General features: G+C 38.1%; 1 protein-coding gene across 5 annotated transcripts in view; it reads right to left on the bottom strand.

Moving 5' to 3' along the window:
* The window catches only part of EXOC6B (exocyst complex component 6B), a 727664-nt gene that overhangs the window by 371874 nt on the left and 331605 nt on the right, over positions 1 to 24185 (bottom strand). The gene's annotated exons all lie outside the window — the stretch shown is intronic.

The raw sequence follows: 24185 nt of genomic DNA, 5'->3' as shown, positions 1-24185 counted from the left end.
CTGGTTTCTGAATCAATTATCACAAATTCACAAGAAAGACAAACCAACATTCTCATAGGTTATAACAACAGTTTAGAAAATGGTTCTTAAAAAAAAAAAAACTCACAGAACATTCCAGAATAAAAACTAGTCTCAAATAAATCATGACCAAAAGGCCAAAGGGAGGCAGGAAAAAGGCAGGAGCTGAGAACATTAAGTCAGTCTTCTCAGACAGAATATAATCTAGCACAGGATTAATACCAAAAAGGAAGAAACAAAGCCCTGAAAAGTCTTAGCTCACAGTTTCTACTTTTCATTTAGGGTTTCTGGGCTCAAACTGAAAGGTGCTCTAGAGAACAAGAGCTAACTCATGAGCTCTATAACTAGGGTTGAATAGTGTCCTCTCAAAATTCATGTCCTTCCCAGGACCTCACAACATGAACCTATTTAGAAATAGGGTCATTACAGATGTAATTAGTTAAATTAAGATGCACTCATACTACAGTAGGGTGACCCTTAATCCAATATAACTGGTGTCTTCATAAGAAGAGGAGAATGCTATATGAAGGCAGAAACACAGGGAGAACACCATATGGTGCCACAAGCAGAGATGGGACTGATGCAGCTGCAAGCCAAGGAACACCAAGGACTGCTGGCCACCACCAGAAGCTACAGAGAGGCAAGGAAGGATTCTACCCAGAATCTGAGAGGGAGGATGGCCTTCTGTTATCCTGATTTTGGATTTCTAGTCTCCAAAACTGTGACAGAACAAATTTCTCTTATTTTAAGCCACCCAGTTTGTGGTACTTGATTATAGCAGCCGTAGGAAACTGATATAAGCTCAAAGCTTTTAAAACGTGATGCTCCCCATTATTAAACTCTACTCTCAACCCAAGACTTTTCTAAATAAACAAGAGTAGAAAGGGAGAGACAGCATTACACAGTGGTTAAGAATACTGATTTTAAAACCAAATGATTTTATTCAAACCATGGCTCTGCCCCTTACTAGCTGTATAACTCATATGACTAGCTATATAACTTCCCTTTCATTATTTTAACTTCCACTATTTAACTCTTTACCTTTCACTAACAGATGTGCTATGGTTTACTCATTTGTAGAGATACCAAACTCACATGGTTGTAATAAGGATTTAGAAGAGTTATAAAGTTTTTAGAATAGTACCTGATGAATAATAACCACTATGCAAGTACTTGTTTAAAACATAAGTAAGATGAAATCAGTGATGAAACAGAAAGCCCAGCCCATGTGAACATAAACTCCATGAAATACCTGGTTCAGTTTTCTTCACCTTCCCAAAAGTCTGAAGAATTTTACTCAACATGACTTCTTTGTTAGATCCCTAAACCAGGAAAACTGTTTAAGGTACTAAATCATGCAGCCTCAATAGTATAGCTCAGGCGTTGGCAAATGTTTTCCATAATGGGCAGGATAGTAAATAGGCTTTGGTGAGCCATCCAGTCTCTGATGCAACTACTCAACTCTGCTGCTGTAGTGCAAAAGCAGCCATAGACAATACATAAATGAGTGTGGCTGTGTTCCAATAAAACCTTATTTGTGAAAACTGAAATTAGAATTTCGTATCATTTTCACCTGTCATGAAATATTACTCCTCTTATAATTTTTTTTATGAATACCAACCATTTAAAAATGTAAAAGTTCACACAGGTCATACAGCAACAGGCAGTAGGCTGGATTTGGCCCATAAATCATGGTTTGATGACCCCTGGGGTAGCTTAAAAACAAAGGTTTTAAAACACTAAAGTTATTATAACTGTACATACCTGAATTTTTCTGCCTAAAAAATGAAAACAAACATTAAGACAGCTATTTCAAGGCTTTCTTAGTCTATAAGTTAGTGAGGTAGCAAATAATTCTATTTAAGAAATAAAAAGTGGAAACTGCCTGTTAGTTTGTTAAAGCTGTTTCCCACTTGTCAGCATTTCACAGCATAGAGGTATTATTAAATGTCAATTACATTCTATACACACTGAATGGCTTTTCATTTTAAGGTTAACAGCCCTAAAGGCCCTTTATTATTTTAGTGTGACGTTACACTTTCAACATGCTTTCTAGCCAAGATACACTTAGCTGAGAATTTAGGGAAAGCCTTCCAATTAGAACACACTATATTAACTTAATTATTTGTTGTAAATGATAGAAAATAAACAAGATGAAATTCTATATAAAAACCAAATCATGAACCTCTACTTAATTCTAAAGTATATACATTTTGCTTTTTCAATAAAATTAAAACATAAGAAAAGACCAATTTATCTAATAGGTCTGGCTTCCCCATTTACAAAAATGAGCTAGATTTTCCCTAGTGGGTGCTAAATAAATTCACCTCTGATTATTCTATTTCCGTTGCCAATTTTGTCAACTCAATGCTTATAGGAGAAATTTGAGAAATAGAGGTCTGACCAATCCAGTTTAGTAAATGATGAAGTGCCTGCCTATTCACAAATAGGTCAATAGACAATGAACTATAGAGTTCTGCCACTTCAGCCTCAAGCTCCTTTAATCACTCAACTGAAAAAACAAAACAAAACACAAACCAAAAAAGCCACCTCACAAGCTACTGAAGGTATAAACAAATAGATATAAAACAATAGGCAGGCAAACAAAAAGTTGTTCTTTCATTTTATGTCATTAGTATGACAGTGCTACAAAGGCTGTATAATAATTAATGAATTAATACACACAATGTCACAGAAAAATTAGTCACAGTGTATATAAAGTGCTCACCATGTGATAGACACTGAGAATCTCCTCACTGAATTTATAGTCTATGGCGGAAGACTAGAAATTAAACAAGCAATTATATTAAAATCCTATTAAAATTATATTAGAATCCTATGGATTGAAGTAGGATGTATGTCTGAGTGTGTGTGTGTATGCGTGTGCGCACGTGCACTTAGAGGGTGGGAGGAATGTTAGAAAAAGATTCTCAGGAAAAAAATGACATTTATACTCATAATTGAAGAATGACTCAGAAGAATAAGCCAGGTAAACAGAAAGGAAAAAAAAATGTTCCTTGTAGAGACAGAGGTTCAAAGAAAAAAGGTACCACACATCCCATGAATTGGAAGACGTTCTTCATGGCTGGAACTTCAGGGTGTAAAGGAGAGGGATGACAAGAGACGAGGCTGGAGGACTTTGTAAATCGTGTTAAGACATTTGGACTTCAACTCTAGTTTTAGACACCTGGAAGTTGTAATATTGTGAGTAGAATAAAGGAAGGGAAAATTAGCTACAAAAAGATCAGTCAGAATCTGACATATATTTAGGAGGCATAAGCCAATTGGATATATGTGGTAAAGGACATGAAGGAAAGACGGCTGATGTGAGGTTTCTAACCTAGTTAACTAAATTGGTTGGTGGTGTCATTTAATGAGACAGGAATCAGAAGGAAATACAGTTGATTATTACCCATGGTTTCCTAATTTGCAAATTTGCCTACCGGCTAAAATTTATGTGTAGCCTCAAAATCAATACTCATGGCACTTTCATAGTCATTCAAGGACATACACAGTGTGGGGAAAATTTTGCGTTGCCCGATGCACATGTTCCTAGCTGAGGCCGAACAAAGCAACACTCTTCTTTCTTATTTCAGTTCACACACTATAAACAATTATTCTTTTCATGGTCTATCTAGTGCCACATTCTTCAAATTTTTGTGCTTTTTTAAAAAATTTGAGGCATAATTGACATAACATTATATTAGTTTCAGATGTACAACTTAATGATTCAGTATTTGTGTATACTGCAAAATGATCACCAAAATAAGTCTAGTTAACATCTATCACCACATAGTTATACATACTTTTTTTCTTGTAATGAGAACTTTTAAGATCTGCTCTCTTAGCAAGTTGCAAATATATAATACAGTATTATTAACTATAGTCACCATGCTGTACATTCCATCCCCAGGACTTATTTATTTTATAACAAAGTTTGTACCGTTTGACCACCTTCATCCAATTCCTCCAACCCCTACTCCCTGCCTCTGGCAACCACCAATCTGTTCTCAGTAACTATGGGTCCAGATGGATTTTGTTCATTTATTTAGATTCCACATATAAGTGAGTTACAACAGAGTATCTGTCTTTCCCTGTCTGACTTATTTCACTTAGTATAATGCCCTCAAGGTCTACTCATGTTGTCACAAATAGAAAGATTCCTTATTTGAAATCTTTATATGACTGAATAATATTCCATTGTGTATATATGTACCACATCTTTATCCATTCATCTATTGATGGATACTTAGGTTGTTTCCATATCTTGGCTATTGCAGACTGCAACATGGGGATGCATTTATCTTTTCGAGTTAATGTTTTTATTTTCTTTGGATAAATGCCCAGAAGTGGAATTCCTGGATCATATGGTAGTTCTATTTTTAATTTTTTGAGGAACCTCCATACTGTTTTCCAGAGTGGCTGAACCAATTTACATTCCCACCAACAGTGCAAGAGGGTTCCCTTTCCTCCACAACCTCAGCAACACTTGTTATTTCTTGTCTTTTACATAATAGCCATTCTAACAGGTGAGGTGGTATCTCATGGTGATTTTAATTTGCATTTCCCTGATGTAGAGCTCCCTTTCGTGTACCTGTTAGCCACCTGTGTGTCTTGCATTTTTGTGCTTCTTGTTGGTGATTTTGCTATTTAAAATGAACCCCAAACATAGTACTGAAGTGCTATCTCGTGTACCTAAGCTCAAGAAGGCAAGATGCACCTTACAGAGAAAATACATTTTAGATGAGCTTCATTCAGGTATGAGTTATAGTGTTGAATTCAATGTTAATGAATCAACAATAGGTATTAAGTAAGGTATCTTTAACGAGAAACACACGTAAAACAAGGTTATGAGCTGATTGGCTGATGAAAATGTTGTGATCAGAAGCTCACAGAAACCTAACCCTGTATTTCTCCTAACAGCAATGGTCCAGTATTCATTAACTAAGTGTTTACAGTTTATATTGGGTTGGCCAAAAACTTCGTTCGGGTTTTTCATAACATCTTACAGAAAAAGCCGAACGAACTTTTAGGCCAACCCAATAGAATACAACTACCATGAATAATAAGAATCGAATGTATTTGGACAGACTGATAATAATGACTTCCATATTGGACATGTCTGGCTCTTTCTTGTAATCAATATATAACTTTTAATGTCAACTACTTAGAGATGATTTTTCTACTACTTGATTTAAAAAGGAATGTTCTGCCTAACATATAACCCTCTTTTAATTCTTTGCATAGCACATATCTCCATCTGACATTATGTTGTTTATTTGTTTATTGTCTAACTCCTTTCACTAGGATGCAAGCTCCATGAGAACAAGTTTCTTGTTTGTCTTATTTTTTGTTGTGTTCACAGCCCCTAGAACAATGTCTGGCACATGACTGGCATTCAATATGCATTCGTTTGAAAATTGATTAAAAGTATGAGTAAAATATTAATTGATATTTTAAGATATCATTTTTATGTTATATTTACACTTTATCTGCTACGCAATAATCACTTCCTTATAATTATTCCTATTCATGTCATTCTGTTGTTTTTCTATCTCTACTTATTCTTTTAAGACTTTTGTTCCTATTTCATAGAGGTTATGTCTTCCTCATATCAAACAATTTTCTAAAATTTCCTTTTGGTTCCTTTATAAAATCATTTTTTTAAAATTATTTATTTATTTATGGCTGTGTTGGGTCTTCGTTTCTGTGCGAGGACTTTCTCTAGTTGCGGCAAGTGGGGGCCACTCTTCATCGCGGTGCGCGGACCTCTCACCATTGCGGCCTCTCTTGTTGCGGAGCACAGGCTCCAGGCGCGCAGGCTCAGTAATTGTGGCTCACGGGCCTAGTCACTCCGCGGCATGTGGGATCTTCCCAGACCAGGGCTCGAACCCGTGTCCCCTGCATTGGCAGGCAGACTCTCAACCACTGCGCCACCAGGGAAGCCCTATAAAATCATTTTTACAATCATGTTCCCTCTGAATTTTTAGGATAATGTTCCTGTTCCTTTTTTAAAATAAATAAATAAATTTATTTGTTTATTTATTTATTTATTTATTTATGGCTGCATTGGGTCTTTGCTGCTGCGCGAGGGCTTTCTCTAGTTGCAGTGAACGGGGGTTACTATTCATTGCAGTGTGCAGGCTTCTCATTGTGGTGGCTTCTCTTGTTGTGGAGCATGGCCTCTTAGGTGCATGGGCTTCAGTAGTTGTGGCATGCCGGCTCAGTAGTTCTGGCTCGCGGACTCTAGAGTGCAGACTCAGTAGTTGCAGCACATGGGTTTAGTTGCTCCACAGCATGTGGGATCTTCCCAGCCCAGGGATCGAACCCGTGTCCCCTGCATTGGCAGATGGATTCTTAACCACTGTGCCACCAGTAAAGTCCCAGTCCCATTTTATTCAGTATGTTTTCTCAGATCTCATATTTTGTTTTATATTATTTCATTTTCCCAATTGCTCTATCTAGAACAAGTGGAGCCCCTTCTAGACTAGTACTTTCTTCTTGGTTTGTGGTTTGCCTTTGGCCAATTCGCCATTCATCTGGCTATAGATCTAATATCCTTATGGAAGTGGCAATTTATAACAGGTCCAAAGCTGTTTCAAAGGCCATCCACAAATTAATGCCAGTGTCTAGCAAGCAACAGGCCTACTAAGTTTGCATGAAATATGGCTGAACATTCTCCTACCGTACATTTCCCAGTGTTTGAACTCTCTGAACTTCTTAAACTGAATGAAAACCACAATAATGTAGGCTTTTCCTATCTGTGCTCTTGTACAGCACTATTACTTTGAGTATTCTCCAGCACAGAAAGAACTGTGCTGCCAGTCAAGGTCCCTCTCTTTCCCCTCATCCCACATTCTGGTAGCACTAAATAGGAGAATCCATGCAGTAGAGGGGTGAACAACCAACGTATTCATCAATTCAGGATTGTATTTTCAATCCAGAAGGCATATCATGGAAAAGGGATAAACTGTCTTTTGACCTTTAAGGTTTGCTCTGTTGATGACAGCAAAATACACATCACCCAACAGCTGGATTTCTCAATCCATTCTATCAGCTCTAAACGTAGAGAAAATTTATTCCAATTCGGACAACGTCGTGAATTATCAGCCTTATTTATCAATGAGTATTGTAAATTTTCAGACTTTAATACACCTAAAGTATATTAGTAAAAGTTAAGAAAGACTTAGGTTTGCAACGAGACCTTCAAGATAGCAGAGGAGTAAGACCTGGAGATCACCATCCTCCCCACAAATACATCGGAAATACATCTACATGTGGAACAACTCCTGCAGAACACCTACTGAATGCTGGCAGAAGACCTCAGATTTCTGAAAAGGCAAGAAACTCCCCATGTACCTGGGCAGGGCAAAAGAAGAAAGAAAAACACAGAGACAAAAGAATAGGGACAGGATCTGCACCTCTGGCAGGGAGTTGTGAAGGAGGAAAAGTTTCCACGCACCAGGGAGCCCCTTCACTGGCGGAGATGGGGGCTGGCGGGGGGGAAGCTTCGGAGCCACAGAGGAGAGCGCAGCAACAGGGGTGCAGAGGGCAGAGCAGAGAGATACCCGCACAGAGGATCGGTGCCGAGCAGCACTCACCAGCCCGAGAGGCTCGTCTGCTCACCCGCTGGGGTGGCCGGGGGCTGGGAGCTGAGGCTCGGCTTCAGAGGTCAGATCCCAGGGAGAGGACTGGGGCTGGCTGTGTGAACACAGCCTGAAGGGGGCTAGTGCACCACAGCTAACCAGGAGGGAGTCTGGGAAAAAGCTGGGACCTACCTAAGAGGCAAGAGGCCATTGTCTCAGGGTGCATGAGGAGAGGCAAGTCAGAGCACTGCCTAAACGAGTTCCAGAGACGGGCATGAGCTGCGGCTATCAGCGCAGACACCAGAGACAGGCATGAAATGCTAAGGCTGCTCCTGCAGCCATCAAGAATCCTGTGTGCAAGCACAGGTCACTATTCACACGTCCCCTCCTGGGACCCTGGGCAGCCGGCCACTGCCAGAGTCCCGTGATCCAGGGACAACTTCCCCGGGAGAAAACACAATGTGCCTCAGGCTGGTGCAACGTCACACCAGGCTCTACTGTTGCAGGCTTGCACTGCATTCCATACCCCTCCATCCCCCTGGACTGACTGTGCCAGAGCCCCCTAATCAGCTGCTCCTTTAACCCTGTCCTGTCTGAGCAAAGAACAGACGCCCTCAGGTGACCTACACACACAGGCGGACCAAATCCAAAGCTGAACACCAGGAGCTGTGCGAACAAAGAAGAGAAAGGGAAATTTCTCCCAGGAGCCTCAGGAGCAGCAGATTAAATCCTCAGAATCAAGTTGATGTACCTGCATCTCTGGAATATCATCCCAACATGAGGCTGCAGACTTTGTGTGATTTTGTCTGTATAACTTTGCTTTTACCATTTGTCCTAGGGTTCTGTCTGGTTTTTTGGGTTTTTTGGGTTTTTTTAGTATAGTTTTAGTGCTTGTTATCATTGGTGGATTTATTTTCTGGTTTGGTTGTGCTCTTCTTTCTTTCTTTTATTACCTTTAAATTTCTTTTATTTTTAATAATTTTTTATTTTTTATTTTAATAACTTTCTTTTCTTTCTTTTTTTCTTATTTTCTCCCTTTTCTTCTGAGCCATGTGGATGACAGGGTCTTAGTGCTCCAGCCGGGTGTCAGGCTGGTGCCTCTGAGGTGGGAGAGCCGAGTTCAGGACATTGGTGTACCAGAGACCTCCCAGCTCCACGTAATATCAAATGGCGAAAGCTTTCCCAGAGATCTCCATTTCAACGCTAAGACCCAGATCCAATGACCAGCAAGCTACACTGCTAGACGCCCTATGCCAAATAACGAGCAAGACAGGAACACAACCCCACCCATTAGCAGAGAGGTGGCCTAAAATCATAATAAGATAACACATACCCTAAAACACACCACCAGACGTGGTCCGGCCCAGCAGAAAGACAAATCCAGCCTCATCCACCAAAACACAGGTACTAGTCCCCTCCACCAGGAAGCCTACACAAACCACTGAACCAGCTTTACCCACTGGGGGCAAACACCAAAAACAATGGGAACTACAAGCCTGCAGCCTGCGAAAAGGAGACCCCAAAACCAGTATGTTAAGCAAAATGAGAAGACACAGAAACACATAGCAAATGAAGGAGCAAGGTAAAAAACCACCAGATAAAACAAATGAAGAGGAAATAGGCAGTCTACCTGAAAAAGAACTGAGAGTAATGATAGTAAAGATGATCCAAAATCTTGGAAAAAGAATGGAGAAAATACAAGAAACGTTTAACAAGGAACTGGAAGAACTAAAGAGCAAAAAAACAATGATGAACAACGTAATAAATGAAATTGAAAATTCTCTAGAATGAATCAATAGCAGAATAACTGAGGCAGAAGAACGGATAAGTGACCTGGAAGATAAAAGAGTGGAAATAACTACTGCAAAGAAGAAAAAAGAATGAAAACCATTGAGGACAGTCTCAGAGACCTCTGGGACAACATGAAACGCACCAACATTCAAATTATAGGGGTCCCAGAAGAAGAACAGAAAAAGAAAGGGAATGAGAAACTATTTGAAGAGATTATAGTTGAAAACATCCCTAATATGGGAAAGGAAACAGTTAATCAAGCCCAGGAAGTACAGGGAGTCCAATACAGGATACACCCAAGGAGAAACATGCCAAGACACATATTAATCAAACTATCAAAAATTAAATACAAAGAAAAAACATTAAAAGCAGCAAGGGAAAAGCAACAAATAACATACAAGGGATTCCCCATAAGGTTAACAGCTGATCTTTCAGCAGAAACTCTGCAAGCCAGAAGGGAGTGGCAGGACGCATTTAAACTGATGAAAGGGAAAAACCTACAACCAAGATTACTCTACTGGGCAAGGATCTCATTCAGATCTGATGGGGAAATCAAAAGCTTTACAGACAAGCAAAAGCTAAGAGAATTCAGCACCAACAAACCAGCTTTACAACAAATGCTAAAGGAACTTCTCTAGGCAGGAAAAAAAAGAGAAGGAAAAGACCTACAATAACAAACCCCAAACAATTAAGAAAATGGTAATAGGAACATACAAATCAATAATTACCTTAAATGTAAATGGATGAAATGCTCCAACCAAAAGACATAGACTGGCTGAATGGATATAAAAACAAGACCCATATATATGCTGTCTACAACAGAACCACTTCAGACCTAGGGACACATACAGACTGAAAGTGAGGGGATGGAAAAAGATATTCCATGCAAATGGAAATCAAAAGAAAGCTGGAGTAGCAATTCTCATATCAGATAAAATAGACTTTAAAATAAAGACTATTACAAGAGACAAAGGACACTACATAATGATCAGGTATCAATCCAAGAAGAAGATATAACAACTGTAAATATTTATTCACCCAACAGAGGAGCACCTCAATACATAAGGCAAACACTAACAGCCATAAAAGGGGAAATCGACAGTAGCACAATAATAGTAGGGGACTTTAACACCCCACTTTTACCAATGGACAGATCATCCAAAATGAAAATAAATAAGGAAACACAAACCTTAAATGATACATTAAACAAGCTGGACTTGATATTTATAGGACACTCCATCCAAAAACAACAGAATACACTTTCTTCTAAAGTGCTCATGGAACATTCTCCAGGATAGATCATATCTTGGGTCACAAATCAAGCCTTGGTAAATTGAAGAAAATTGAAATCGTATCAAGTATCTTTTCCGAGCACAATGCTATGAGACTAGATATCAATTACAGGAAAAAATCTGTAAGAAATACAAACACATGGAGGCTAAACAACACACTACTTAATAACCAAGAGATCACTGAAGAAATCAAAGAGGAAATAAAAAAAATACCTAGGAACAAATGACAATGAAAACAGGACGACCCAAAACCTATGGGATGCAGCAAAAGCAGTTCTAAGGGGGAAGTTTAGAGGTATACAAGCCTACCTTAAGAAAGAAGAAACATCTCAAATACACAACCTAAACTTACACCTAAAGCAATTAGAGAAAGAACAAAAAAACCCCGAAGTTAGCAGAAGGAAAGAAATCATAAAGATCAGAGCAGAAATAAATTTAAAAGAAATGAAGGAAACAATAGCAAAGATCAATAAAACTAAAAGCTGGTTCTTTGAGAAGATAAACAAAATTGATAACCCATTAACCAGACTCATCAAGAAAAAAAGGGAGAAGACTCAAATCAATAGAATTAGAAATGAAAAAGAGAAGTAACAACTGACACTGCAGAAATACAAAGGATCGTGAGAGATTACTACAAGTAACTATATGCCAATAAAATGACCAACATGGACGAAATGGAGAAATTCTTAGAAAGGCACCACCTTCTGAGAGTGAACCAGAAAGAAACAGAAAATATGAACAGACCAATTACAAGCACTGAAATTGAGACTGTGATTAAAAATCTTCCAACAAACAAAAGCCCAGGACCAGATGGCTTCACAGGTGAATTCTATCAAATATTTAGAGAAGAGCTAACATCTATCCTTCTCAAACTCTGCCAAAATAGAGCAGAGGGAGAAACACTCCCAAACTCATTCTACAAGGCCACCATCACCCTGATACCAAAACGAGACAAATATGTCACAAAGAAAAAAAAATACAGGCCAATATCACTGATGAACATAGATGCAAAAATCCTGAACAAAATACTAGCAAACAGAATCCAACAGCACATTAAAAGGATCATACACCATGACAAAGTGGGGTTTAACCTGGGAATGCAAGTATTCTTCAATATACGCAAATCAACGTGATACACCATATTAACAAATTGAAGGAGAAAATCCATATGATCATCTCAATAGATCCAGAAAAAGCTTTTGACAAAATTCAACACACATTTATGATAAAAACCCTCCAGAAAGTAGGCATAGAGGAAACTTACCTCAACATAATAAAGGCCACATATGACAAACCCACAGCCAACAACGTTCTCAATGGTAAAAAACTGAAACCATTTCAGTTTTTCAGGAACCAGACAAGGCAGTCCAGAATTACTGTGGCCCTGAACCAAGATGGTGGAGTACACGGGCGTGCTCTCACTCCCTCTTGTGAGAACACCAAAACCACAACTAGCTGCTGGACAATCATCAACAGGAAGACACTAGAACTCACCAAAAAAGATACCCTACATCCAAAAACAAAGGAGAAGCCACAATGAGACGGTAGGAGGGGCGCAATCACAGTAAAATCAAATCCCATAACTGCTGGGTGGGTGACTCACAGACTGGAGAACACTTATACCACAGAAATCCACCCACTGGAGTGAAGGTTCTGAGCCCCACGTCAGACTTCCCAACCTGGGGTCCAGTAACGGGAAAAGAAATTCCTAGAGAATCAGACTTTGAAGGCTAGTGGGATTTGATTGCAGGACTTATACAGGACTGGGGGAAACAGACACTCCACTCTTGGAGGGCACACACAAAGCCGTGTGCACATTGGGTCCCAGGGGAAGGAGCAGTGACCACAGGGGAGACTGAACCAGACCTACCTGCTAGTGTAGGAGGGTCTCCTGCAGAGGCGGGGGGTGGCTGTGGCTCACCGTGAGGACAAGTACCATGGCAGCAGAAGTTATGGGAAGTATTCCTTGGTGTGAGCCCTCCCAGAGTCTGTCATTAGCCCCACCAAAGAGCCCAGGTAGGCTCCAGTGTTGGGTTGCCTCAGGCCAAACAACCAACAGGGAGGGAACCCAGCCCCACCCATCAACAGTAAAGCAGATTAAAGTTTTACTGAGCTCTGCCCACCAGAGCAACGGTAAGCTCTACCCACCACCAGTCCCTCCCATCAGGAAACGTGCACAGGTCTCTTAGATAGCCTCATCCACCAGAGGGCAGACAGCAGAAGCAAGAAGTAGTACAATCCTTTTGTTCCTGTGGAACAAAAACCACATTCACAGAAAGACAGACAAGATGAAAAGGCAGAGGGCTATGTAACAGATGAAGGAACAAGATAAAAACCCTGAAAAACAACTAAATGAAGTGGAGATAGGCAACCTTCCAGAAAAAGAATTCAGAATAATGATAGTGAAGATGATCCAGGACCTCGGAAAAAGAATGGGGGCAAAGATCAAGAAGATGCAAGAAATCTTTAACAAAGAACTAGAACAATTAAAGAACAAACAAACAGAGATGAAAAATACAATAACTGAAATGAAAACTACACTAGAAGGAATCAATAGCAGAATAACTGAGGCAGAAGAACGGATAAGTGACCTGGAAGACAGAATGATGGAATTCACTGCCAAGGAACAGAATAAAGAAAAAAGAATGAAAAGAAATGAGGACAGCCTAAGAGACCTCTGGGACAACATTAAATGCAACAACATTCATATTATAGGGATCCCAGAAGGAGAAGAGAGAGAGAAAGGACCAGAGAAATTATTTGAAGAGATTATAGTCAAAAACTTCCCTAACATGGGAAAGGAAATAGCCACCCAAGTCCAGGAAGCACAGCGAGTCCCATACAGGATAAACCCAAGGAGAAACACACCAAGACACATAGTAATCAAACTGGCAAAAATTAAGGACAAAGAGAAATTATTGAAAGCAGCAAGGAAAAAATGACAAATAACATACAAGGGAACTCCCATAAGGTGAACAGCTGATTTCTCAGCAGAAACTCTACAAGCCAGAAGGGAGTGGCATGACATATTTAAAGTGATGAAAGGGAAGAACCTACAACCAAGATTACTCTACTGGGCAAGGATCTCATTCAGATTCGATGGACAAATCAAAAGCTTTACAGACAAGCAAAAGCTAAGAGAATTCAGCACCACCAAACCAGCTCTAAAACAAATGCTAAAGGAACTTCTCTAAGTGGGAAACACAAGAGAAGAAAAGGACCTACAAAAACAAACCCAAAACAATTAAGCAAATGGTAACAGAAACATATATATCGATAATTACCTTAAACGACTATGGATTAAATGCTCTAACCTCCAAAAGACACAGGCTTCCTGAATGGATACAAAAACAAGACCCATATATATGCTGTCTACAAGAGACCCACTTCAGACTGAGGGGATGGAAAAAGATATTCCATGGAAATGGAAATCAAAAGAAAGCTGGAGTAGCAATACTCATATCAGATAAAATAGACTTTAAAATAAAGAATGTTAAAAGAGACAAGGAAGGGCATTACATAATGATGAAGGGATCAATCTAAGAAGAAGATAGAACAATTATAAATATATATGCACCCAACATAGGAGCACCTCAATACATAAGGCAACTGCTAACATCTCTAAAAGAGGAAATCAACAGTAACACAATAGTGGGGGACTTTAAAACCTCACTTACACCAATGGACAGATCATCCAAAATGAAAATAAGGAAACAGAAGCTTTAAATGACACAATACACCAGATAGATTTAATTGATATTTATAGGACATTCCATCCAAAAACAGCAGATTACAGTTTCTTCTCAAGTGCGCACGGAACATTCTCCAGGATAGATCACATCTTGGGTCACAAATCAAGCCTCAGTAAATTTAAGAAAATTGAAATCATATCAAGCATCTTTTCTGACCACAACGCTATGAGATCAGAAATGAATTACAGGGCTTCCCTGGTGGCGCAGTGGTTAAGAATCTGCCTGCCAATGCAGGAAACACGGGTTCGAGCCCTGGTCTGGGAAGATCCCACATGCCGCGGAGCGATTAAGCCCGTGAGCCACAACTACTGAGCCTGCGCGTCTGGAGCCTGTGCTCCGCAAAGAGAGAGGCCGTGACTGTGAGAGGCCTGCGCACCGCGATGAAGAGTGGCCCCCACTCGCCGCAACTAGAGAAAGCCCTCGCACAGAAACGAAGACCCAACACAGCCATAAATAAATATAAATAAATAAATAAATTTATAAAAAAAAAAAAAAAAAAAAAGAAATGAATTACAGGGAAAAAAACGTAAAAAACACAAACACATGGAGGCTAAACAATACATTACTAAATAACCAAGAGATTACTGAAGAAATCAAAGAGGAAATCAAAAAATACCTAGAGACAAATGACAATGAAAACACAACGATCCAAAACCTATGGGATGCAGCAAAAGTTGTTGTAAGAGGGAAGTCTATAGTTATACAAGCCTACCTCAAGAAACAAGGAAAATCTCAAATAAACAATCTAACCTTACACCTAAAGGAACTAGAGAATGAAGAATAAACAAAACCCAAAGTTAGCAGAAGGAAAGAAATCATAAAGATCAGAGCAGAAATAAATGAAATAGAAACAAAGAAAACAATAGCAAAGATCAATAAAACTAAAAGCTGGTTCTCTTAGAAGATAAACAAAATTGATAAACCGTTAGCCAGACTCATCAAGAAAAAGAGGGAGAGGACTCAAAACAATAAAATTAGAAATGAAAAATGAGAAGTTACAACAGACACCACAGAAATACAGAGCATCCTAAGAGACTACTACAAGCAACTCTATGCCAATAAAATGCACAACCTGGAAGAAATGGACAAATTCTTAGAAAGGTATAACCTTCCAAGACTGAACCAGGAAGAAATAGAAAATATGAACAGACCAATCACAAGTAATGAAATTGAAACTGTGATTAAAACTCTTCCAACAAACAAAGTCCAGGACCAGATGGCTTCACAGGTGAAATCTATCAAACATTTAGAGAAGAGCTAACACCCATCCTTCTCAAACTCTTCCAAAAAATTGCAGAGGAAGGAACACTCCCAAACTCATTCTATGAGGCCACCATCACCCTGATACCAAAACCAGACAAAGATACTACAAAAAAAGAAAATTACAGACCAATATCACTGATGAATATAGATGCAAAAGTCCTCAACAAAATACTAGCCAACAGAATCCAACAACACATTAAAAGGATCATAGACCATGATCAAGTGGGATTTATCCCAGGGATGCAAGGATTCTTCATTATATGCAAATCAATCAATGTGATACACCACATTAACAAATTAAGGAATAACAACCATATGATCACCTCAGTAGATGCAGAAAAAGCTTTTGACAAAATTCAACACCCTTTTATGATAAAAACTCTCCAGAAAGTGGGCACAGAGGAAAGCTACCTCAACATAATAAAGGCCATATATGACAAACCCACAGCAAACATTATTCTCAATGGTGAAAAACTGAACGCACTTCCTCTAAGATCAGGAACAAGACAAGGATGTCCACTCCTACCACTATTATTCACCATAGTTTTGGAAGTCCTAGCCACTGCAATCAGAGAAGAAAAAGAAATAAAAGGAATACAAATTGGAAAAGAAGAAGTAAAACTGTCACTGTTTGCATATGACATGATACTATAGATATAGAATCCAAAAGATGTCACCAGAAAACTACTAGAGCTAATCAATGAATTTGGTAAAATTGGACAATACAAAATTAATGCACAGAAATCTCTTGCATTCCTATACACTAATGATGAAAAACCTGAAAGTGAAATTAAGGAAACACTTCCATTTACCATTGCAACAAAAAGAATAAAATACCTAGGAATAAACCTACATAAGGAGACAAAAGACCTGTGTGCACAAAATTATAGGACACTAATGAAAGAAATTAAAGATGATACAAACAGATGGAGAGATATACCATGTTCTTGGATTGGAAGAATCAACATTGTGAAAATGACTATACTACCCAAAGCAATCTACAGATTCAATGCAATCCCTATCAAATTACCAATGGCATTTTTCACAGAACTAGAACAAAAAATTTCACAATTTGTATGGAAACACAAAAGACCCCGAATAGCCAAAGCAATCTTGAGAAACAAAAACGGAGCTGGAGGAATCAGGCTCCCTGACTTCAGATTATACTACAAAGCTACAGTAATCAAGACAGTTTGGTACTGGCACAAAAACAGAAATATAGATCAATGAAACAGGATAGAAAGCCCAGAGATAAACCCACGCACATATAGTCACCTTATTTTTGATAAAGGAGGCAAGAATATACAATGGAGAAAAAACAGCTTCTTCAATAAATGGTGCTGGGAAAACTGGACAGCTACATGTAAAAGAATGAAATTAGAACACTTCCTAACACCATACACAAAAATAAACTCAAAATGGATTAAAGACCTAAATGTAAGGCCAGACACTATAAAAGTCTTAGAGGAAAAAATAGGCAGAACACTCTATGACATAAATCACAGCAAGATCCTTTTTTGCCCACCTCCTAGAGAAATGGGAAGAAAAACAAAAATAAACAAATGGGACCTAATGAAACTTAAAAGCTTTTGCACAGCAAAGGAAACCATAAACAAGATGAAAAGACAACCCTCAGAATGGGAGAAAATATTTGCAAATGAAGCAACTGACAAAGCATTAATCTCCAAAATTTACAAGCAGCTCATGCAGCTCAATATGAAAAAAACAAACAACTCAATCTAAAAATGGGCAGAAGATCTAAATAGACATTTCTCCAAAGAAGATATACAGATTGCCAACAAGCACATGAAAGGATCCTCAACATCAGTAATCATTAGAGAAATGTAAATCAAAACTACAATGAGGTATCACCTCACACAAGTCAGAATGGCCATCATCAAAAAATCTACAAACAACAAATGCTGGAGAGGGTGTAGAGAAAAGGGAACCCTCTTGCACTGTTGGTGGGAATGTAAATTGATATAGCCACTATGGAGAACATTTGGAGGTTCCTTAAAAAACTAAAAATAGAACTACCATACAACCCAATAATCTCACTACTGGGCATATACTGTGAGAAAACCATAATTCAAAAAGAGTCATGTACCACAGTGTTCACTGCAGCTCTATTTACAATAGCCAGGACATGGAAGCAACCTAAGTGTCCATCGACAGATGAATGGATAAAGAAGATGTGGCACATATATACAATGGAATGTTACTCAGCCATAAAAAGAAATGAAATTGAATTATTTGTAGTGAGGTGGATGGACCTAGAGTTTGTCATACAGAGTGAAGTAAGTCAGAAAGAGAAAAACAAATACCGTATGCTAACACATATATATGGAATCTAAAAAAAAAAAAAAAAAAAAGTGGTTCTGAAGAACCTAGAGTCAGGAAAGGAATAAAGACGCAGATGTAGAGAATGGACTTGAGGACACAGGGAGGGGGAAGGGTAAGCTGGGACGAAGCGAGAGAGTGGCATGGACATATATACACTACCAAATGTAAACTGGATAGCTAGTGGGAAGCAGCCACATAGCACAGGGAGATCAGCTCGGTGCTTTGTGACCACCTAGAGGGGTGGGATAGGGAGGGTGAGAGGAAGACACAAGGGGGAGGAGATATGGGGATATATGTATATATATATATAGCTGATTCACTTTGTTTTAAAGCAGAAACTAACACACTATTGTAAAGCAATTATACTCCCATAAAGATGTTAAAAAAAACCCCACAAAAACAAAAAAAACAAAAAGATACATGCATCCCAATGTTCACAGCAGCATTATTTGGAATTGCCAAGATATGGAAGCAACCTAAATGTCCATCAACAGATGAATGGATAAAGAAGATATGGTATATACATATATACAATATGTACAATATATACATATTACTCAGCCATAAGAAAGAATGAAATTCTGCCATTTGCAACAACATGAATGGACCTGGACAGTATTATGCTTAGTGAAATGAATTAGACAAGGGAAGATAAATACTGTATGTTATCACTTATGCGTGAAATCTAAAAAATAAAATGAATGAATATAACAAAACAGAAAAAGACTCACAGATATACAGAATGAACTAGTGGTTACCAGTGGGGAAAGGGAAGGAAGGAGGGGCAAGAGATAGGCGTGGGGATTAAGAGGTACAAACTACTACAGTATATATAAAATAAACAAGCTACGAGATATATTGTACAGCACAGGGAATATAGCCAATATTTTGTAACAACTTTAAATTGAGTATAAGCTATAAAAATTTTTAATCTCTACGTTGTATACCTAAAACTAACACAATATTATAAATCAACCTTCTTCGATTTAAAAAAAAGTCATTCATAATCCCCATCACCTGGAGATAACTACTGCTTACTGTTTGGTGTACTCCTCACAAATGTTTTTCTATTCTAAATAGACAGATATTTTACCTACACACATATGTGCATATACACATATATAAATAGGATCATACCATACATACTCTTTTCACTGACCTTTCCATGCAAAAATCTTTTTTAGAACATCATAATTCAGTATAATCTACTTTTACTGCACAACACTGTTCCAACTCCCTTTCTTCACACACAGGCTATAAACTGTCATACCAATGCTGGAACAAACATGGGCTTTGAATAAATGTTCAAAAATAAAAATAAAAACACAATTGATGACTTTGAAGTCCCCATGTGTCTAGACACTTGTCGGGATATAAACATAGGTAACAAACACAGCTGCCACTCAATGTGAGCAAATGAGTGAAGCCTTTTGTTTTTGTATATAAAAGTGATAAAATTCATTGCTAACAAAGCTCAAAGTCAAATTTTAGCTGCTCTAGGTCACAAACATGCACCAGTAATCAAATAAGTCAGGATCATGTGATCCTTGCTCTTCCTGGGGAAAGAGAAGGCCAGATGAAAGACCTTTCCTGGATTTCTTTCCTTCATAAAAGGTAACAATGTATCCTATGTACACAAATATCCTGAACATTTCATACAATTATTGATCCTCATGCCTCCAAACATTAGTGGAATCTACATGTCTAGCTTCATAGAAATAAAAAAAAAACTTAGGCTGGGACACTACTACTTCGTATGGGCAACACGTCTACATAACAGGGAAAAAGGAACAGACCTTGTATATTCTTCATTAAACATTTACTACGCCATTATTTGGCTAAACAGCTCTTCATCTAGTGTATCTTTCCTGGTAGAGATTGATATGAGGTCTGCTGGAAAGTAGGCAGAGACCTTCCCATCTATCACAATAACAGAAAAGTAACCCTTGGATTGAGAAACAGCTAAGGACAAGTACACAAAGACAAGAGGGAAATGGAAGGAGGGACGTACACACCATTGTTCTTCTGGCTTTGCCTACAGGAAGCAATATTTCCATTTGGTCTTGGGCAAAGCCTGTAATTTCACCACCCTGACTGCAGCTGGAGAACTCCCTTTTAACTGTCCCAGCATCCAAGTGAAGACAGGTTTGCTCAGAGTGTTTTAAAAAAAAAAAAAAAAAAATCTGAAAGGGCCATTTTAATTTGCTTCCATGCAAAAAGGGGAGCACATATCACAGGGCCCCATAACGACATTCAACGGGATATTACACTTCACCATATGGCTAATTTGCACAGCAGGCCCAAAGCAGGACTTTCTTTCATTAGAAGTGCCCTAAAGATCAGACTATAGAAACACATGTAAAGAACAAACCCAAGATGCCCCCTATTGCTTAAATGTAGAAACATTCATTTGATTCCCAGATGTAAAAGCCCATTCAGAGAGTTTCCATGGCAAGGTCATTCAAGAGTCATGAAGGTGGTATGTGCCACAGCTCCGCTTACCTACATTAGGGCTTTGAAAAACGTCTAAAATTCAAGAACCACAACACTGTCAAACACCTCAAAAAAAATCTATGTACGAGGAAAGGATAATTGCTCTGGTAGATAATTTATTATGAAAAAAAAAAAACCATTACTTTCCAAATGCCCCAATTCTTTATATCACTCAATTAGCCTACAAAGTAAATCTACATAAACTTCTGTTCCTTTCTGAAGAGCAAAGGCAGTCTGACGTTCTAACAGAATCCTGTTTATTTTTAAGATGCCCCTTTTAACTTATGTTTGTCTTGGCATTTCCTCTTTCTGCCATACCCCAAGCCTGAGCCATAGAAAAGAACATCCCCTCCGGGAATGACCCAAGTCTGCAGAATTTTAAAAAAGAAAAAGAAAGAAATCTGATGCCTAATGATTATGGAGTAGTTGAGTCTGTGCTTTTGAAGAAAGTAAACATTATGATTAACAATCTTGGGCTTTGTAATTAGCTTCCCCCCTTCCATGAGAGAGTGTTAATTTATTAAATATTTTAACAAAGAGTCTTTTATTATCAGATTCAGTTTGGCTGGCTCCTTTCATAGCATTACCAATTACAACCAATAAAGCTTTAATTGATGACTACTTTTTATAACCTTTGACCCAAGATGATAAACAGTTGTACCTTAGAAGTGAAAGGGTAAACCTCAAAGGGAACGGTGTCTTAATCATGCTTAGCAAGCTGCTTAAAATTACAACCTACCTACCTGGCTAGAACAAAAACCCAAACTTCCTCTCTGATTAAGGTAATTGATCAGGAAAAGACTTGGATTTCACTTTTAAGATGTATCCCTTTTGTTAGAAAAACCTTAGCTTGAATAAGCTGCAGGTAACTGTGCACATACAATTATATGCACAAATAATATGCTAATTGTATATTATAATATGATTTAATCAATTTGTAGACAATTAGCAAGAGAATTTTTTTCATGTTTTTTTTTCCAATTTTACTGAGAAATAATTGACTTACATCTCCGTATAAGTTTAAGGCATACAGCATGATGGTTTGATTATGATGGTTAGAAGTCTCTTCTAACTCACACTTGTCAATCTTTTAAACTGCTGAAGTGCTTCACAATTCAGAAGTTTAAACCTCTTAATCTGTTTCATGTTTCCAAAATGAATAGGACCCCTGAACAATTACTAAAGAGCGCACAGAAAAATGTAACATCTAAAAATGTAAATAAAAATAATATCGTGATGTCACAGTTGTTACACACAATCACTTCATGGAGATGAAAGGCAATGAGAACTAATAGTTCTCACTATTAACAATAAGTAACTAGAAAGTGCTGGCTTAACAGAAGATACAATATAAGATTTTATACAAGAAGAACTAGACAAATAGCTTTTAAGTGACTTCCCATGTATATTAAAGGAAGTCAATGCCAGGAAAAGCACAAAATCTGAGGTTCAGTCTAAGTACTTTATAAACTGAAAGAGCTATACACGTTATTTTTATGATATATAAATGTATGTAATGGCTGTTTTATTAAAGACACATGGCTGCTCCTTGCATTTCAAAATCAAATTTGCCACACACACACCCCAAAACAGCCCTTTATATAGTTAAGTGAGGATTGGGGAAATTCTATACAAATAAATCTATGCCTTTTCTCCCCCATTAACAGAAACTGTACAGAAACAGACAACTTTAGAATGTAAGAATAAAAAAAAATTTGTCATACTGAACTTCAGATGTTTAGAAAAACAAGCGGAGTATCTAAAAACAAAAAAAATGGACATATATTCAGCTGATATTTGGTAAAAAAGAAAAAGTAAGAATATAGCTTAAGAGAAAAAAAGGAAACTAAAAGTTGAATAAAATTTGCTTCAATACCAATTTTTTAATTAAACTTTTTATAATGAGAGGATTGTAGATTCACATGCAATTATAAAAAATTATAGAGACAGGGACTTCCCTGATGGCGCAGTGGTTGAGAGTCTGCCTGCCAATGCATGGGACACGGGTTCAATCCCTGGGCCGGGAAGATCCCACATGCCGCGGAGCAACTAAGCCTGTGCGCCACAACTACTGAGCCTGCGCTCTAGAGCCCGCGAGCAACAACTACTGAGCCTGCGTGCCACAGCTACCGAAGCCCACGTGCCTACAGCCCATGCTCCACAACAAAAGAAGCCACCGCGATGAGAAGCCCGAGCACCGCAACGGAGAGTAGCCCCCGCTAGCCGCAACTAGAGAAAGCCCGCACACAGCAAAGAAGACCCAACGCAGCCAAAACTAAATAAATAAAATAAATTTATAAAAAGAAATAATAGAGACAGATCCTTTGTTCCTTTACCCAGGTTTTCCAATGGTAAACATCTTAGAAAATTATAGTCCACTATCGCAACTGGGACACTGACAGTACAGTCAGTCAAGGTGCACAATTCCAAAACTACAAGGATCCCACAAGCATCCTTTTTATAGCCATTCCCTCCATCCCTACCTCCTACTGAACTTTTGGTAAGCACTAATGTGTTCTCCATTTCTATAATTTTTGTCATTTTAAAACTGTTATATAAATGGAATTTTACATTACGTAACCTTTTGAGATTGGCTTATTTCACTCAGTATAAATCTCTGCAGATTCATCCAGGTTGTTGCATATATCAATAGTTCTTTCCTTTGTATTGCTGAGTAATATGGCATGCTGATATGGTATAAATGTACCACAGTTTAACTATTCACCTATTGAAATATATCAGATATAATAGTTTGGTGCTATCATGAATAAAGCTGCTATCAGGTATGTAAAATACCTGAAATAAGTTTTCTTTTCTCTGGGATAAATGACCAGGAGTGCAACTGCTGGGTCACATGGTAGTTGCATGGTTAGTTTTTAATCTGCCAAACTGTTTGCCAGAGTGACTGCACCATATTATGTTCCCACCAGCAATCATAATGGTATTTGGCGTAGTCATTATCCTGATAGGAGTGTAGTGATAGCCCATGGTGGCTTTAATCTGAATTCTTTTTAATGACTAATGGTGCTAAACAAAAGATGTTCCCATGTGCTTATTTGCCATCTGTACATCTGCACTGGTGAATTATTTGTGTCTTCTGTCCATATCCTAACTGGATTATTTTTTATTGTTGAGTTTGGAAAAGTCTTTATACATTCTAGATACTAGTCCTTTGTTGGATATGCGGTTTGCAAACATTTTCTCCCACTCTGTAACTTGGCTTTTCACCCTCTTAATGGGGTCTTTTAATTTTGATGAGGTCCAATTTATCAATTTTTTTCTTTTGTGGTAAGTGCTTTTGGAGTAAAGTCTAAGAACTCTTTGCCTATCTCTAGCGTCTGAGAATCTTCTCCTGTTTTTCTCAAAAGTTTTACAGTTTTGCATTTTACATTTAAGTCATGATCCATTTTGAGTTACTTTTTGTACAAAATGTGAGAAGTAGCTCAAGGTTCACTTTTTTGGTGTATGAATGTTCAATTGCTCTAGCACCATTTGTTGAATTGCTTCTGCAATCTTGTCAAATATTTTTTTATTTCTGAATTCTCTATTCTGTCCCATTGATCTGTCTAGCCCTTTGCCAATTCCACACATCTTTTTTTTTTTTTTAAAAAAAGCTTTTGATTGAGCTATAACTGATATATAACATC

This window comes from Balaenoptera ricei, chromosome 13, assembly GCF_028023285.1.
Source record: "Balaenoptera ricei isolate mBalRic1 chromosome 13, mBalRic1.hap2, whole genome shotgun sequence".
NCBI lineage: Eukaryota > Metazoa > Chordata > Mammalia > Artiodactyla > Balaenopteridae > Balaenoptera > Balaenoptera ricei.
This window is presented reverse-complemented; position numbering and strand designations above follow the sequence as displayed.